The 16,545-nt window shown below is 61.3% G+C and overlaps 1 long non-coding RNA gene across 1 annotated transcript; it reads right to left on the bottom strand.

Annotated features, from left to right (window-relative positions):
* Positions 1-12,694: 12,694 nt before the first annotated feature.
* On the bottom strand, positions 12,695-15,522 carry LOC109495045. Its single transcript, XR_002738945.2, has 3 exons — positions 15,168-15,522; positions 13,732-13,978; positions 12,695-13,165 (listed from the first exon to the last, which is right to left on the bottom strand). It is a non-coding gene; the product is annotated as an uncharacterized LOC109495045 (long non-coding RNA).
* Between the last annotated feature and the right edge of the window lie 1,023 nt (positions 15,523-16,545).

Here is a 16,545-nt window from a genome sequence, read left to right as displayed (position 1 = left end):
CTAACAACACAGGAAGTGACCAGAGTGGGTCAGCCCTCCCCCAGGGCGGGGGGGACACTCTGTGGCGAAACAGGGCACAGCCTTGCCACCTTCTGCCAGCCAGGCAGAGCAGGCGGGGGAGGAAACCCCCTGGGCCACACCGTGGGGGCAGGTCCCATCGTGAAGGACACAGTCGCGAATGTATGTAGTGTCTGGAGAGAGTGAGACCTTCCGTGAAGAGACGGCCCGTCCCGGCTGCTGTCTCAGGAAGGTGATTTGAGGCTGAGACAGAGATGAACTTGAAGCCATCTGCCCTCAGCCTCGGTGTCACCTCTTAGCTGCCGGCCACCTTCTAGGAGAGCCTGAGGTTTAGAGACGGTTCTGCTAATGGTGTGTGGGGACAGGTGTGTGCGTCTGACAGGAGACTCAGGAGGGACAGAGATGTTCCTCTTGTTCCCCACAGAGGGAAGGGCTCCGTGGGTTCCTCCGGAGAGGGCCCCTGTTACGGCCTGAGCTGTGTCCCCCGCAATTCACATGTCGAAGGGCCGGTCCCCAGCACCGCGGGACATGACTATATCTGGAGACGGGGTCTTTACACAGGCGATTTAGGTAAATCGGGGCCACATGGGTAGGCCCTAATCCACTCTGGCTGAGTCCTTGTAAGAGGCAATGGGGATACAGACAGGCACAGAGGGACACGGCAAGGGGCCCAGGAGAGGGCCTCAGAGGAGCCGGCCCTGCCCCGCCTGGATCCCGGTCCTCCAGCCCCCAGGAGGGAGAAAAAAACACATGAGGCTGCCCCATGAGTGGGCGTGGGGGGCTTTGCTCCGAGCTGTGCCACTGGGCCAGGACATCTCAGGACCAGTTCGGTCACGCTCCTGTGGGGATCCCTTCGCTCTATCTACGATTCACAGACGGTGCCCCAGCCGGGCTTGTACTTCCTGACAACTTGGTCTCTCTTCCATGGAGTGTCTGGGCCTCCCTGCTCACCCAGGCAAGGGGAAGTGAGGGGGCGTCAGGGCCCGGGTCCCCAGGCCACCGGGAAACTTGTGTTGGAGACCCTCCGGGAGGCCCGCGCTCCGCTGACCTCAGCCACTCCCCGAGGCCCCCGAGTTGATGAAGCAGTGATCCCGGGCCCCGGGCCCAGCCCAGGCTGCATCACAGCTGAGCTACAGAGATGGGGAGGTGCTGGGAGGCCCACGCAGCCCCGAAGAAGGGGTGAGGAACCCCAGTCCCAACCTCAGGGCAGGATACGGCGGCCTGGTCCTTTTCTGCTCGGGCTGACTGTAGACAGGCAGGGCCGGAGCATGGTGTGGGGCACCAGGGAGCCCCGGGGCAGGTCAGGGAGGCCACAGGGGCGACGCGCCCACTCTCGTCATCTGTCGGGCCCTGGCTCTCGGCTCCCTTCAGCAGGGCCGCCCAGAAGAGGCAGGAGACCCCGGAAAAGGCCTTGGGCCTAGAGCCTGCAGGTGCGGCCAGACACGGAGCCTAGAAACGCAAGCAGGGTCTTCCCTGCGGATGAAGGTGTCTTATGAGGAGACCCTCCCGCCTGGATAGTTCCACTTTGAGCCCCAGGGGACACATCTGACGATTTCCGTGTGAAAATGTGACTCAGGCAGCCCTGGAGGAAGCCGTGGGTGATGGGTGGGCGCCTCTGTGTGCTCCTGCCCACTCCGACCACGAGGCGGGGGCCAGGCCGGAGACACACGCACGCACTCGCCATTCTGCGTGTCATTAAAGGCAAGGAAAAAAAATCATTTAGAACCGAGCAAACTGCCCTTCAAGGGCAACCTAAGCATATCCTCAGTAATGCAGCATCTCAAACCTTTGATACTCTCTGCGACGGTTGAGATAAGACTCATAAAGGAAAATGTTGCAAGAGATATATTCAGCGAAAGAAATCAAATATCGTGATAAAGGTTACCGCCATCCTTTTCAAAAAGATAGCGCCGAAGACCGAGAGAAGCCGTATCCACAGTAACCCAGAATCAACAGTTCAGATATCAACACAACGGAATCAGGAAAGTGAGAGCCGGAGATACGAGGTGCGGACGGCGCGGACACGATCTCATCTTCCCACATACGTCTGTTCTAGAAGACAGGGAAGGGAGGGAGAAGAAGGAACAAACACGGGGCTAGTGGACCAATATAAAATATAATACGTTCACGTGGTAGAAATCAGTCTGAGCACATCAGTGATCGTAATAAACACAGAGGGACAGAACTTAGTGGCCAAAAGTCCAGTTCTGAAGGTGGATTGGCTATTAAAACACACACATCCAGGTGATACACTGTTTGCAAGACAGAAGCAAAAGTCAAGGGGAAAAGGGTGGAAAAAGGTATTACAGGCAGATAAATGCTAGACCACCTGTAGCGTGATTTGTTGAAAGGCGTTTTTGGCAAGTTGGGAGTTTGTCAGCATTGAAAAACACACTCATCAAAACACACTCGAAGAGGGGTGCCTGGGTGCCTCAGTCGGTTGAGCCTCTGACTCTCCATTTCGGCTCAGGTCACGATCCCAGGGTCTTGGGATCGAGCCCCGTGTCGGGCTCTGGGCCGAGTGTGGAGTCTGCTTGGGATTCGCTCTCTCCCTCTCTGCCCCTCCCCTGTTCGTGTGAGCTCTGTCACTGTAAGCAGATAAGTAGGTAAGTAATTAAATAAAATCTTAAAAAGTAATTCTAGAAAGGTACATCATAGTAGATTATTAGGATTTTTCTCTAAGTTGTTGTCATGGTAAAATACACATAACGTAAAATTCACCTTAAACGTTTTGAGCACGCTGTTCCGTGGCACTAAATATATTCACAGCATACACCCGTCCCCACCATCCACGTCCGGAACTTCCTCATCTCACAAAACTGACGCGCTGGCTCCTGCCATCTGCTTCCCGTGCCTGTGATCTGATGGCTCCAGGGACCTGTGTCCTGCGGTGTGTGCCTGGGGCATGTCGATATGGTCCTCGGGGTTTATCTGTGTGGGAGCGAGCGTCACTATCCCCCCTTCTCGAGGCTGAATCACAGTCCCCTGCACAGACCACACGGCGTTTACTCATTCGCTGGGTGCTCCGTTTGGAACACGTGTGAGCTCTTCGGATGGACTTCTGGAGAGCCCCGAACCGGTAGAGACATGAGCCGCGGCCTTGGAGAGACGGGCGACGTGTCCTGGAGGCGTTAACACCCGTAGATTCAACGTGATTCCCGTGTAAATCCCAAATGGGCCTTTTCAGGGACTCTGATGAGATTTTCCAAAAGTACAACACAGGGCCAACGGTACCGGGCCCTACCGGGGAGGGACGGCGGGGAGGAACGCCCTTACTACAGATCAGGACTGTGGTGGGCCCGTGCGTCCTCCCAAGTGGCTCTGTCAGACTGACTCTGGCCGGTGTCCACACTGGGCTAAGCATCACTGGGGCTAGTTGGGTTCTGAGTCAGCACCGCGGCCCTCGATGCCTCTGCACGCCGGTTCCCCATCTGCAGCCTGACCACCTCCCGGGGTAAAGCTGGCGGAGGAAAGTGCGTGTCTCCCCTTCCCCTTCCTGGGACCAGTGCTAACGACTGGTCTTTCAGTCACTCAACAAACATTTACTGAGCCCGGCGCCATGCCAGTCACAGGGCCGTGAGAACACAATGCATAAAACGGGCAGAGGGTCTGCCCTGGTCTGGGCTGCAGGATAGGGTCATTGGAGGTGGTGAGAAACACGGTGAAGAAACAAAGCAGAGACCGACCAGGGACCCGGGGAAGTGTGCAGACTAGGCTTCTGTTGGGGATCATCAGTTGTCCTCAGGACAAAAGGACACCCTTGGGGACGGCAGGCTTGCAGGTGGGGATGAGGACATCTGTCTTCTCCCACTCAAGGCCCCGAGGCGGCCCTGCTGTGCGCGATGAAGGATGGAGGGAACCCGTCCTGGTGGGGGGAGGGGACGGAGAGAAAGGCTCACGGTACTGGTTGGGAACTGGGTGTGACGGAGCAGGGGGGCGGAGGGCAGGCTCCCTGGGCACCCCCTGTGCTCCACCCTGCCTGGGGCTCCTTCACAGGGCCCTATGTACGCATGACGGCCCCTGAGAACCCTGAGATTGGGTTCTCAGCCAGCTCACAGTCTACTTCTATGTGACGTGTAAGACAGTCGTGTGACACGTGTGACCCATCAGAGGGAAGGTAGGTGGGTATTCACAGCCTCCTGTCACCGAGATCCCCTCTGAAGCCTTAAGATGGGAGATCCCCAGACCCGGTGCCGGGTCCCTTGCAGAGACCGCCCTCCCCCGGACACGGCGTTCAAACAGGCTAATCAGACCGGGGGCAGCCCTGAGCCTCACCCAACCTGAGCCTGGCCCCAGGCCCCTGGCTTCACAGCCACCAAGGAGCCATATGGGCTCAGGGCAGCCCGAGAGCCCACGAGAGAAGCCAGTGCCCCGCTCAGGACAGGGAGTGACCGTTCGTTCTCCTTGCCGTGGGGTTTGCAGTAGCCTCCCCCAGCCCGAAGGTGGGGGGTCTGGGGTCAGAGACCAGGCGGGAACAGCCCGGATGGGGTGCGGACACCCCTAGCCCCTCCCCCTGCCCCCACACCCGCCGCAGGCTGGCCGGGCTCGCTGCTTCTCGTCCCCAGGGTCACCCCCCTCCGGTCGAATGCCTATAAGTGGCCAGCAGGACATGTTGTCTGCCCGGCAGTCATGACTCACACCTGAAATCTTTGCTCAGCACAGCGCTCTAGGTGACCCGTTTAAGGCCCAGGGACTGCTGGCCTGCTGATTTCACTGAGAAAAGGACACAACAGCCACGGAGGTAGAGCCGGGGGCCGAGGAGGCCGTGAGCACCCTGCCGCTGGCCAGGCCGGGTCCCCCCTCCCCTCTCTGGCCTCAGACCCCCCGGGGAGTTGGGGGGGCGTGGGGGCAGCCAGACCCGGCGGCTCATCCCAGCTCACAAACCCCAGTTGTCAGTTTTCAGGAATTCGGTGACTCAGCGGTTATACACAGGCATGAAGAAAATTAAATCATATGAATTTATAATTTAGACCATGAGGGTCACCCGGCTGGCTCAGGCAGTGGAGCATATGACCCTTGATCTCGGGGTCGTGAGTTCCATCCCCACGTTGGGTGTAGAGATGACTTCAAAATAAAATCTTAAAAATAAACAAACATGATAACTGGAAACAGGTGGAAAATACATCCAAAAATCACAGACAACCCTCACAGCAGAAACCACTGACAAAGGAAATTTAGTTTTTATTTCTCTACTGAGATTTCTTACTTTTTCATTAACTGTGGGTTTTTCTTTACACCGCGGAGCACAGTTTTAACAGCCGCCTTAGAGGCTTTGCCCCTGATTCCAGCATCTGCAAGATCGGGCCGCCTCCGTCCAGCCCTTGTACCACCTGCGACACTGGCCACGGTCCTGGCCAAGTCCCAAACCCAGGTGTCCCGGCTGCAGCCCACGCCGACTCATGCCCCGCAGGAGGGAGGTGCTGGTCCTGCCCACAGGGAGCAAGAAACCCCAGGGGCAGCCTCAGGGGGACCTAGACAACCTTCTTCGTTTCCTCTCAGCGCCCCAAGGACCGCAGAATTCTGGGCAGGAGGCACCCCAAAAGGCCCTGGGCCCGCAGGTGTCCAAAGGGACCTATCACAGGTGCCTAGGTGTGCAAGTAGGGTCTCCCTCAGAACCAAGGAGTGAAGGCGTCATTGGGGAGGAGACCCCACCTGTTCTGGAACTATCCAGGGGACACATTGGATGATTCAGTGCGAAAATGTTTTTAAAAAGTGCAAGCCCTCAAAGAGGCCATGGGTTGCACGTGATCACCCACGGGACCCCTGAGCCCAGCACCCATGTGGCCCTGCCACCCACCTGCCCCTCTCTTCAAGGCTGACAGAAGTAGGGACGTGTATGCCAACAAGCGTGCCCACGCATACACACAGGTACATGCACGTGCACGTATGCACGTACAGACCTGTTCATAGGCACAGGCGCACCTTCACGCGCACGCACGTACACACCTGCACACACAGCCTCGCCCAGATGTTTAGAAGGACCCTGAAAGGTCAGCACTCCGGCTGAGCCGCTCGGCCCAGGCTGGAGTCCACGGCGGGGGGGGGGGGGGGGGGGGGGTGTCGGCCCGGGTCCCCGTCCAGCGCTGGCAGGAGGGGGCGGGGCGGGGCCCACGTGGCCCCTGTTCTTCCAGGGTCCCGACCCCGCCCCTTTCCCGGGGAGCACGTGGCTGCCCTCGCGTGGGCGCCGGTGGCACTGCAGGTCACGTGACGTCGCGGACGGCGGCTCCTGGGTCCGCGGCGAGTGCGGACGGGCTCCCGGAGCGGGCGCTGGGATGGCCGAGGCGGCCCCCGCTGTCCCTTGTCAGCAAGCCGGTCCCACCCGGGCCTCCTCCTCCCCCCACCCCCGCCCGGGCAGACCGCCACGAGGGCTGTGGGGGGTGGGGGCCCGGCCTCAGGGCGCCTCTTCCCTCTGGGCAGCCGCAGGTCTCTGCGGGTCGCGGCCGCCCCACGGTGGAGGTCTGCACCCGCCGACCGGGCCCCTCTGGGGTTCAGGTCCTCCACAGTGTAATTGCCTGTAATTCCAAAGCGCCCCCGAGGGCCTTCGGGGTCAGCAGGGTCTTCCTCTGTGGCCTGTTTGGGGACTGCTCCGCGAGGCAGGGACTAAGGGCACAGACCGCAGGAACATCACCGTGGCCAGAGCTCACCAACCCCCCACCCCCGCCGTTCACAACCCTGGCCGAAGATCCCCACCACACGGTGTCTCCTGCCCTGAGCCTCAGGCACCTTGTCCCTGGGGCCAGATTCTGAAGGGCCTTCCTGCTCCCGGGACCCAGGTCCTGGACAGAGGGGTGGGGAAGGGAGGGAGTGGACCTCACCCCCCTGGAGGCGGCGCTATCCCGGAGCCGCAACTTGTAGATAGATGCTCCCGAAGGGGGCGGGGCAAGGGAGGGCCCCAGGCACCTCCAGGTCCCAGGTGGGACTGGCCTTCCCGGGACTGAGTCCTCAGCCTCAGGGAGGGAGAAATCCAGCAGTTTAAGGGGCTGCATTGGGGATGGCCCACCCTGGGTGGGGTTGGAGGCCCCCTCACCCTCCTGCGGTCCACTCGGTTCCCCACGTCCTCTATCCCAGGATCTGGCCATGCGACTAAAAGTCCAGGTGCCCAACCAGCTCCAGGACACAGGACTCCCTTGCCGGAGTCTGGGCCCCCAAGCCTGAGGACCCGGAGAGCCCTCCAGCGTCCGTGGGACTCACAGCTCCTGCCTCAGCAACAGAGGAGCCCAGCACCTTGTGGGTCACCCAAACTCAGCGAGCCTGAGTTCTTCCCCCGTGATGTGACCACCCCCATGTGCCCTCCAACTGTAGTGGCCAGAGTCCAGCTGGGACGTGGCACGGGTCTGAGTCAAACACAGAGCCGCCTGCCTGATGGAAGGATCCAGTTTCTGATGTCTGTTCCAGAAACTTCCCATCCCGCCTGACCCTGGGGATCCCAAAAGGCTGTGAGCTACTCGCCGTAAAGGTCCAGCCACCCCATCCCCCCCATCCTTCCCCAGCTAGTCTCCCCAGTACCTATAATTGTCTGTGATGTCACCCCAGCCGGCGGAGACGGGGTCAGCCCAGCTCAAGACAGTGACCAGAGGGGACCACATCCCGGCTGGCGCACAACCTGGCCTCCCTCCAGCCACCCCTGTCTCCGGGTACCCAGATCTGTGGCCTCCCACACACGGGGAGACCCCGAGCCCAGCTGACGTCCCACTGTATCTGCCCTGTCTCCCCGACTCACTCCTTCTCATCACCTGGAGGGCCACCAAGCGGGGGCCATCGGCTTGAGAAGCGCCAGCTGGGCTCACCTTGTCCTCGCCGTGACAGGTTGGGGTGGCGGCCGAAGTCCTCACCCCTGGCACACGTGAATGGGAGCTTTACTGGAAACACGTGTTGCATGGTGCAGCCGCTCTGGAAAACAGGGTGGAGGTTCCTCAAAAAATTAAAACTAGACCTACCCTATGACCCAGCAATAGCACTGCTAGGAATTTACCCAAGGGATACCGGAGTGCTGATGCATAGGGGCACTTGTACCCCAATGTTTATAGCAGCACTCTCAACAATAGCCAAATTATGGAAAGAGCCTACATGTCCATCAACTGATGAATGGATAAAGAAGTTGTGGTTTATGTATACAATGGAATATTACGTGGCAATGAGAAAGAATGAAATCTGGCCTTTTGTAGCAACGTGGATAGAACTGGAGAGTGTTCTGCCAAGTGCAATAAGTCATACAGAGAAAGACAGATACCGTATGTTTTCACTCTTATGTGGATCCTGAGAAAAATAACAGAAGACCATGAGGGAGGGGAAGGAAAAAAAAAAAAAGTTAGAGAGGGAGGGAGCCAAAACATAAGAGACTCTTAAAAACTGAGAACAAACTGAGGGTTGATGGGGGGTGGGTGATGGGTATTGAGGAGGGCACCTGTTGGGATGAGCACTGGGTGTTTCATGGAAACCAATTGGACGATAAATTAAAAAAAAAAAAAAAAAAAAGGAAACACATGTTGCAGATGTGATCAAGTTTGGATGAGGTCATGGGCGTGGGCCCCGATCCCGTATGACTTTGTCCTCACAGGAAGAGGAGGAAGCTCTGGACGCGGGCACAGGATGACCGTGTGATGGCAGAGCTTGGAATCCTGCTCTGAAAGCCAGACAGAAGCCGGGAGAGGCCTGGAACAGAGCTCCCTCTGAGCCTCCCAGAAGGAGCCAGCCCGCTGACCCCTGGCTTCTGCCTTCCGGCCTCCACAACGCCAAGAATAAAGTTCTGTTGCCCTAGGCACCCCGGTCTATGGCAGTTTGTGCGGTGGCCACAGGACACTGACACGTGCTGCCAGGACGGGCGGATGGGGTCTCTGCTTCTTGCCGGTCAGCGCCTTGGTACAGGAGCCCGAGGAGACGAGGCGCAGCTGTAGCTGCCCAGCAGGACTCTTGACGTGTCCTCTGGGACCAGGCGTGGGGACGGGAAACCCGGGTTCCCTCCCGGATCACGGCAGATCCGGCAGCCCGGGCCGTCCCTGCTCTCAGATCTATTGATCCAGCTTGTGGGCACGCGGCCCATAGGAAGGTCATTGATGAGGACGTGCCCTGTGTCCTGGAGGGGGCCCTTGTCCTCACACAGAGTGTCCTCTGTGCCACGGACATACTGCCCTCGTTCCCACAGGCCCAGGAACCCATGTGGGTTGGTGCCAAGCGCCGGCTATGTCTGTTCTCGTTTTGGAGAGCAGCCAAATGACTGTAGGCGGGTCCATGGGCCTGGTGCCACCGGCAAGCCTGTCAGGGACAGCGTCTCTCACCGGCCGCCCGGCAGGCAGAGGAGAGCCCCAGGCTGTGTCTCACGATGCCAGGGCCCAGCACAAACCCCAGGGCTTTGGTGAACCGTGTGTCCCCCGAGCCGCCCCGTGGACCACGGGCTCTGCTGAGTTTCTATCACCGTCTCCTGGGCCCTCGCATCCCGGGGTAGATAATCCCGGGGTCTGAACCCGCAGAGGGTGTGGGCGGGGCGACAGGGGGGCCGCTCTGCATTCGGCCACCTGCCCAGATGTCACGTCCCACGTGCAGGACCTGCCTGGGCCAGCGGCTGTGCCCAAGGGGGTGCCCGCTGTGCTGGAGCCCGCTTCCTTCGCCCCCCTGGGCACCGAGCGCCACCTGCCGTCAGGGCCAGCCCGCGATCGCCGGTTAATCACCCTCAGCTTTTCCTTGTCTTTTCCTAGAGCCTCCACGGGCTTAGTGACGGTGCCACGCACCTTGGCCCCACAGTCCCTGTCCTCCCCGATCTCTCGAACGGCTGACGTCTCATGGCCACGGCTGCACACCGGCCGGCTCCCCGGGTACCGCTGGGCCACTGCACGTGCCCTTTGTCAGTGCTGGGGGACCCGGGGCCGCTGCAGGTGCCGCCGGGCTTGGGGAAGCCCGCTCCCAGGGGGAGTCAGCACGCAGGAAGTGCCTGGGAGCCAGAGTGCCGGATGGGGAGGGAGGGGAGACAGGATCCAGCAGGGGAGGCCACGGGCGGCCACAGTCCCAGGGAAGGGGCTCGGCCAAGGCCAGCTGTCCCTGGAGACTGAAGGAAAGGGCTGGCCAGCGCAGCGGGCAGAGGACATGTTGGAGGCCTGCCGGCCCCCGCGTGCCCTCCCTCCAGAAGTTGCCGCTGACAGGCTCATCCCGCGGCTGCAGGAAGGTAAGTGGGAGCTGCCTCTGAAAACTTCCGCTCCCAGGCCACGGGCCTTACTTCCGTTCCTCCCTGTGGCCTGGACAGGCCTTGTGGCCGAGCCTGCTTTCCACAGGGTGGGGGTGCATGACTCGTTTGGGGGGGACGCCACAGGGCCACGGTGGACTCGCACGTCTCCCCACCCGCCAGCAAAGAAAGGCGTTGTGGGCTTGGGGGGAGGACCCCGCGATGGAGAAGGCCCTGCCCTGCGCCCCTGAGCCCACGGTGGCCTCTGGGATGGTGACCGGTCGCGACAGGAGGCCTGGGCCAAATGCCCACAGCCGGGCTGCTGCTGGTACCTGTCGCCTCCCCCGGGCCCCTGGAGAAGAGAGAGCGAGGAAGGGAAACCAGGCCGCCGGCCCACATTTGTGCCTTCTGTCTGCTGGCCTTCCCCTCGGTGGCCAGCCTCCGGATGCCCTAGAGAGGGAGGGGACATGGGTGCATCCCTCCATCTGCGGGGCCGTTAGCATCTCCAGGACCTGTCACTGTCCAGGTGTCCTTGCTTAAGTCTGTCCCCATGTCCCAACACTCCACAGCCCACCTGCAGGCCCGGCTCTGGGCCCTGAGGCCCCTGGGAGGGGTCCCCACTGGCTCCCTGCTGAGCCCAGCCCAGGGGCAGCTGCACTGCTGTCCCCCCCGGGAGCCCTCGGAGGGCACGGCCTCGTCCTGGTTCGTCTCTGGACCCCCGGGGGAGTGGGCGGAGGCGCCCAGTTCAGAGGGGGCAGTCCGTTGGCGCCCCCAAACCTGAACAGCAGACCAGTCCAAGTGAGGGCGCAGGACCCACAGGACGCGGCCCGCAGGGGGCGGCAGAGAGTGGGACAACTGGTCCTGTAGGGCCTGACCCAGCGCCCCACACCCTCCCCCGCCCCTTTCCTGCCTCCACGTGGTCTCTTTCAATCTGATCAGGTGTTTCGTTAAGACCTGGGATTGTAAACACTTATCTTCCATAAATGGGAAGCCAGCATCCTGTCTCATAGACAGAAAAGTACAGACAATGGAGACAGTGATGTACTGTGGTTTGGGTGACACGGGGGCTAGTCCCCCACCCCCGACCAGACCCCTGGCGCTGTGTCCAGAGGGGAGGGGAAGAGGGAAGAGAAGTCCAGGCAGGAAGCCTCTTCCACTCCGGGCCTCCAGCCTCCTGGCCACACGTGCACTCAGTCGAGGAGGCTGCTAGGGGTGCAGGCCGGCAGGTCCCGGGAGAGGCGCTCGCCCAGCCTCAGAAACTAATGCCGTGGGACCCGGAGCAAATCTCCAACCTCTCTGAGCCTGGGCTTTCCTCCGTGGCTGCTCCTCCAGGTGTGGGAGATCTAATGACAAGCACAGGTCCTGCCTGGTGGGAACCACGAAGGGGACCCTGGACAGGAAAGGCTTGGGAGCCCTAGAGCAGGTGGAGGTGTTGGGAGAGCCTCACACGGGCCCCAGGGTTCAGCAGGGCGGGGCCATGGGCCCAAAACAGACAGCCTGATGTTGAACTTGGGGTGCCGGCTGGTGTGGGTCACCTTTGTCAGCTGGCCGTGGTCATAGTCTCAGCCACCTGACACAGACCTCGTATTTTGGAGACCCCGTCCCCCAGGAGGTGATGTGCTACTGGGAGAATAGACAAATAGAGCACACGGATGACTCCATGACGAGAGGGACAGGAGACAAGCACCGACCTGGTTTCCTCCTCGCCCTGCTTGGGTCTGGAGCCCAGGGCCTGGAATGGGAGGCTGAGGTCCCCCATGGACCGAATTGGCCCCAAGGGCCCTCTCTGTCCACACAGCCCCGAGGCTGGAGGTGAGGAGGGGACAGACGGTCAGGGACACTGGACCCTGAGTGGGGCCCGCACAGGTCTCCCCACCCCCACACAAGGCTCACACAGACTCGGAAACACCTCACCTTGGGGACGTCTGGTTGGAGTCCCCCAACCCTGACTTCTGCTTTTAAGTTTTATTCCCCACAGAGCCCCCCAAACAGCCCACTTTGGTTTTGGCATCATGCAGCTGCATATGCCTTTCTGACTTGCGTCTTTGCATTTGCTGGATGCGGGCAAGTCCCCGTCCCTGACGCTGAGCAGCCGTGGGTGCCACCTCCGTGTTCTGCGTCCCCGGTCCGGTCCAGCACTGATGCTCCCCCGCTGCTGCTGGGCCTTGCCCGTCTCCTGGGGGGACCGGGGCGAGAGCGTCTCCACCCAGGGCTGCGCCTCCCCGGGTTTACTGGGTGACGTGTCCCCAGGCGGCCGCCCCACCGCGAGACCCCGCTGAGCCAGCCTCGACTGAACTGGGCACGCTTGGGCTTTTCATTTTTGCCAGTCTGCTTTCTAGGTGATAGGATCTCGGTTCTCCCCAGGTACTTTGTTGTTGTTGCTGCTGTGACTTTAATGTTTATTTACTTTTGAGTGAGAGACAGAGACACGGAGTATGGGTGGGGGAGGGGCACAGAGAGAGGGAGACACAGAATCCGAAGCCGGTTCCAGGCTCTGAGCTGTGGGCCCAGAGCCTCATGCGGGGCTCGAACTCATGAGCTGTAAGATCATGACCTGAGCCGAAGTTGGACCCTTAAGAGACTGAGCCGCCCAGGAGCCCCTCCAGCTTTTTGTTTTACTAGAGAAAAAAAAAAACGAAACTGCTGTTGCAAGTTACAGGTGCCATTGGTATACAAAGTGGGAGGAGGGCCTGGAAGGGGACCTTCTGTACAGGACGGTCTGCGTGCGGCCATCCCCGAGGGCTGCCGGGGCCGGACGGGAGCCCGCGTGCTGGGGAATGTCACTGGAAGGTGGGGTGTGGTGCTAGACGCGTCCCTTCAACGTTGTCAGGGCCCCCGGGTGCACAGCGCTGTGCACCCGGTAAGATGGTCTCCACGGTGTCCGCGGGCAGTAACAATCGTAGCACTCTAACGACAGACGCTGGAAGTGAGGACATCTGTGCCTGTGGCAACTGGACCTCCCGTGCACAGTATTCCTACGGACCTCACGATGCCCTAAGAAGTAAATCGATGTTAATTTTCAAAAATCTCTTAGAAGAAGAAGGAGGTCTGAGATGGGCTCAAGGCAAGAGGGAGGAGGCCAGGCGGGGAGCTGGCGGCGGTGACGCGGTGGCCTCTCGGAGTCGTCACGGGGAGAAGGTGGCAGGAGCGGGCCTCCGCGTCCAGCCCACGTGAGAGCGTGACCGTGTGGGGTCTGCCCGGCCCTCCCCCACCCCGGGGAGAGGAAGGAAGGGGAGGACAGTCTGGCATCCAGGAGGACACCCAGCACGTCCCCAGGACACATCCACGGGCTGCGACTAATGCTGCAGGTGTGGGGCACAGGGGAGGAATGGGAGCCCGTGACGCCCTGACCGCACAGCCCCGGCCCGCAGGAAGAGGCGTGGATGCAGGCGTCCAGGGGTCTCCTGGCTCCCACGTGGGTGTTCTGTACCCGCTGGGAGGCGGCACCAATGCCTCGCCCAACCCACACCCTGCTTGCTGTGTGCCATCCCACATCACGCCCGTCCCCGTGGGCTCGGCCCGGGCCTGGGTCAGTGACACTCTGGGCCGACTCCAGCCACCTGAAGCAGAAAGGAGACTTCAGGAAAGGATACTGGTGGTGCGGCCTCCTCCTGCTGGGGAACAGGTGCACAGGGGCTCCCCGGTCCCGTTCCCGGACGCACAGGGTTTGGAATGGTGTCCTCTCCAAATCACATCCACTCGGAAGCTCGAAATGTGGTCCTATTCAAAAACCAGGGTCTTTGCAGACATCACTAGGTCAAGGTCAGACTGGAGGAGGGTGGGCCCTGACTGCAATGACTGGTGTCCCTAGGAGAGAGGAGGAGACAGAGGCACAGGAGTGATGTGTCCGCAGGCCAGGGAGCGCGGGGGCCTCCAGAAGCGGGGGGAGCCTGCAAAGGACTCTCCCTGGGAGCGCCAGGACCACGAAAGAGTAAATTTCTGTTGTTCTAGGCCACCCAGCTGTGGTGTTTGGCCACAGCAGTCAGGGAAAGTAAGACAGCTTAACCTGGGGACAGCCCAGGAGCAAGAGAGCCTGTCCTGCGGAGGCTGGGGGGGCTCCCTGGTGACAGAGGCGCAGGCGGAAGGCAGGAGCCCCGCCCCTCGGACGTTTACACTCGAAAAGACTGAATCACACCTCGCTAAAGTTTGAAAAAGAGAAAAGCTACAAAGTGACTGAAATAAAGGCGGCAGAGCCCTGGGGCTGTGATCCCTCCGTGTGTCCCCAGGGCGTGTCTGCGTGTAGGACCCAGCGTATCATCCAGACCCTTAGTCACGCAGTTTGCTGCGATGTAACTCCCAGAGAGGAGGAAGCAGACGTGCCTTTGTGGGGCACCGTTCAAACCGTGTGCTGGGCACCAGCAGGGGTGGAAAGCCACTTAGCCATGCGTGGTGCGGTCAGGTGGACCTGTGCCCCGGCCCCGGTGTTGGCTCCCAGGGGCAGATAGCCCAGAGAAGATTCTTGCACAGAGAGCAAGAGCCTGGCTCATGGAAACGGGAGAAGAGGAAGCAACGAGGCAGGTGTTCAGAGCAGGTAGCCAGGCCCCAAAGGCGGCGTGTTCCGAGAGAAGAGGAATCTTCGGAAGCCGAATGCCCGCGACTAGAGCTCTGCTCGGAGGGAACTTGATCCAAGACGAGGAGCCACAGCAAACACCTAGGTCAGGACAGGTTGGGGGGAGGGGGCAGGCGGAGGGGGGCAGGCCGCAAGACCCCCGGCCCCAGCACCTGTTGTAGCAGAGTCCCACGGGGGGCGCGTAGCGAAGGAAGGTGGGGATGTCTGGGCGCATTTAACACCACTCAGAAACACGAAGTCGGGACTTAAAACCCAGCGCGAGGAGCAGGGACCTTTGGTGTTTTCCTCTGGGCCCTGATTCACCCCCCTTCCTGGCAGGGAGGAATCCTGCAATGCCAGAGGCCGCGTGCGGCTGTCCCAGCAGCAAACCTCGAGACCGCGGGTGTCTGGAGGAACCGGGTGCAAAGATGGGGCTCGGTAACCTACCTCGTTTCCCACTTCGTGTCCCCGGTTGGTTGACTCCGCCGGCTCGGTGCAGACATTTCAGCGAATGGGCTGTCGGGCGCTGTCCCCCGCATTGGGAGCATGCAGCGAGCAAACGACAGATGCCCCTGGTCTCCCGAGTGTGGGGACTGAAACCTAACAGACGGAGAGGGCGCGGCCTCCGCCACCCGCACCCCCAAACGCCTCTCTGGGGGTGGGCACACCTGCACACCAACGTGAGCGGTCTCTGTAGCCCCTCAGGCTCCTCGGAGAAGCTGGAGTCGGCGACGGCAGAATCCAGCCCCTGGGGGCGCAGCGCCCAGGTGTCCGGGGATCGGGTCCCGCCGCCGGCCGCGCTGGCCACGCCCCTCCGCCCCGGGGCGCGCGGCCCCTACGCCCCCGTGTGGCCGTAAAGAGGTACTGCAGGCCCGTCGTGTTAAGTCGGAACAGCTCAAGGAGCCCGGGTCAGGTGCGCAGCTTAGCGCACCAAGGTCACGCAGCGGAGGTCAGGGCGTGGAGGTGAAGGTGCGCAGGTCAGGGTGCAGAGGTCAGGGTGACGAGGTCAGAGGGTGGGGTCAGGGTATGCAGGTCAGGGAGCAGAGGTCAGGGCGCACAGGTTGGGACACTGCGATCAGGGTGTGGAGGTCAGGATGAAACAGGTCAGGGTGCTGAGGTCAGGGCACGGACGTTAGGCGGTCCTCGCGGAAGCTTGTCGCCGTGTCCCAACACTCCACAGCCCACCTGCAGGCACAGCTCCGGGCTGAGGCCCCGGTGCCCTGGGAGGGGTCCCCACTGGCTCCCCGCTGAGCCCGGCCCAGGGGCAGCTGCACTGCTGTCCCCCCGGGAGCCCTCGGAGGGCACGGCCGCGTCCCCGGTTTGTCTCTGGACCCCCGGGGGTGTGGGCGGAGGCGCCAGGTGCAGAGGGGGCAGTCCGTTGGCGCCCCCAAACCTGAACAGCAGACCAGCCCAAGTGAGGGCGCAGGACCCACAGGACGCGGCCCGCAGGGGGCGCCAGAGAGCGGGACAGCTGGTCCTGTAGGGCCTGACCCAGCGCCCCACACCCTCCCCCGCCCTCCACGCGGTCTCTTTCAATCTGGTCAGGTGTTTCGGTAAGACCAGGGCCAGAAACAAAAGCTGTAAATCGGTAGCAGAAACGGAAGCCCAGGGTCACTTGTTGTCAATAGAAACACAACACGGAAGTTAACTCGGTGAAGACCAAGTGTCGTTGCCAGACGCTGACCGTGTACTGCTGTGTATCAGGGTCAGCCGGTGACCGAGGCCGCCTCCATCCAGGACCCGGAAGGAGGAGAGACCCGCGAGCCTCCTTTTCCCAGAGGAAGCTCTCCAGTGCATGCCGGGACCATCACGGTGGGAAAGGCCT

Source organism: Felis catus, chromosome E3 (assembly GCF_018350175.1).
Source record: "Felis catus isolate Fca126 chromosome E3, F.catus_Fca126_mat1.0, whole genome shotgun sequence".
Taxonomy (NCBI): Eukaryota; Metazoa; Chordata; class Mammalia; order Carnivora; family Felidae; genus Felis; species Felis catus.
This window is presented reverse-complemented; position numbering and strand designations above follow the sequence as displayed.